The sequence below is a fragment of the Cryptomeria japonica genome, chromosome 11, assembly GCF_030272615.1.
Source record: "Cryptomeria japonica chromosome 11, Sugi_1.0, whole genome shotgun sequence".
Taxonomy (NCBI): domain Eukaryota; kingdom Viridiplantae; phylum Streptophyta; class Pinopsida; order Cupressales; family Cupressaceae; genus Cryptomeria; species Cryptomeria japonica.
The window spans coordinates 181,327,372-181,329,871 of NC_081415.1; positions in this window are offsets into that span (position 1 = coordinate 181,327,372).

Consider the following 2,500-nt stretch of genomic DNA (forward strand, 5'->3'; position numbering starts at 1 on the left):
TTTAATAAATGTTTTATGATTATTTTAAATTTCCAAAGAAGAATAATGTTTTGTTTATATTATAATCTTAAAATTAAATAATTGTATACTTAAATAATTTATATAGTTTAATTTTTGTTTTGAATTTTAATTTGAAAAAATAAAACTTAATTGAATTTATTAAACATATTTTAATAAATTTTAAATCTAATTTAAATTTAATTAAAAATTATATAATTATTATGATAATATAATCTATAAAATTATAATTTTTTTAAAAAATAATAAATTAAACTTATGTCTAAATATAATATAAACCTATAACTCAAATATTAATAAAATAAATTATACTAGCAATTGCATCTTGGTGTGCAATGGGTATGCCGAAGAGGTGTGGAAGGCCAATTAGGAATTTTTGTGTGTATTACTTGCAAACTTTTTTGGACTACATGGGGTCGGGTGTTAGGCTATTTTGCAAATGATGTTATTCGTGCAATAAAGGTCTTGATGGAGAAGTGACATCTTCAAATCAACTAGGCATCCTTCAAAACATGACCAAAAAACCCTTTCAATTGTGAAGTTAAATTTATGTGTACTACATTATATAGCGGTGTCCAAAAAAACTTTCAATCGTGAAATTATATCTATGTAGTACATTATATGGCAGTGTCCATGAGGCATACAATCACATTTATAGTCTAAATCTCCAAAGTCTTCTTAATGACCAATAAGACTATCACATTATGTATAAATTTGTGTGAATAGTCTTCATTGATAGTTTGATACCTAACTATTACTCTATCTATATTGAGAAAAGTCTCTAGATGTACCCTAAGACTCATTCATGTCAAAATATTTAGAATTTTGTTAAGGATAAAATAACAATAAATTTGCTCACTTGATAAGCTACTAATATTATTTTAGATTTATATTTAAAAATAATAATTATACAAGTTTTTTTAACTATTTATAGGAATTAATCATATTTTGAATTAATTGTTTAAGAGAAGGTTTTGACAATATAGTGGTAAATAAGATTTATCTTCATTTTAATGTTCTCTTCTTTCCAATTCATTAAAGAATATTTTAGTCTAAATAATAATCTCGAATAATTTCTTAAAAATGTACAATCTTTGGTGATTGGTCCCCTTATATTGATGATTAATTTATCCACTTGAGTGACATGCAACTTCTTGAAGGGTTGACATTCTTTTTTTCTTAAACTCTTTCTACCAAGCTATTTTTAATTGTTATAAGTTATCTTGGTCTACTGTCATTCTTTCATTTGTCTTCTCTAGCTATATTATCTTGGCAATGGATCAGGGATTAAGAACTAAAACATTAATAGTAAAAATGATCATTGATATGTTATCTTGGTTTGCAATAATCCTTTCATTTCTCTACATATCTCATTATTGTGATGGATCATGGAGTATGATTCAAAAAATTAATATTAAAAAATGATAAAATCAAATGTAAAATCTTGCAAAAGTAACACTGTGTTATATGCTTATCCTTGCAATAGTGTGTGACTAACATGACGTGTTAGTAAATCTGTAATTATACTTTTTCTGAATCAAACCAATTTGCCCAATACTTTCACCACACTATGACTTGTGTCTTTTTTGTCAAATTGCACATCCCAATAACACACTTCATGCTTTCTTTCTGTATCCCCTTGTGTGGCTAACATGATGTAGCAGCTAACACTGCCTATAACTATGCAACTAACACAATATGTTTTACATTTCTGTAACTGCATTTTCTTTGAGTCAAACATGTTTTCTCTATGCCTGTAGAACATTATGACATGTTTCTTCTCTATCCTATTATACGACCAAATAAACTTCCAATTGTCATCTCTATCTTTTTTGCGCCTTTGTCAAGATTCCTTTGTTGACTTCATGCTTATTCAACCTACTCACTTTGTCAATCTAATACAACACTATCTCTATCAATTTGATCTTACTTTAGGGCACATATCATGATGCATCTATGTCCACTACATCATCTTATGTGCAGCCTAAAACATGACCTTGACCTTGTTGATATTTATGGAAACATAGTGATCTCTTCTACAACCTCATCAAATCAGCCCTACACACATGTTGACATCAATGACAACTTCAATGCCAACATTAGCTAATTAAATAATTTTTAAAAATTATTTAACTACAGTGGAACTTGAAAGATGGATTGAGAAAAAGAATATTGAATTAATTACTTGTAATAAATAATTATTTTATTAATAAATGAAATGTTAGCTTAAATAAATAAAAAATATTATTTAATTAATATGGATAGAATAATTAACGAGAAGGTGATGACATGAAAAGATGAAAATGCATTAGCCATTTTTAGGTGTCTACATATTGCCCCTCTTTGGTATAATTCTATTTATGGTGGTTGTTTAAAAAAAATGATACTAGTGATGTCCTAATGATAGGGTATAAGAAGGATGAAAGGATAGATGAATGCCCCCTTGAGATATTGATTAGAAAAAAACATATTTTAGGTTAAT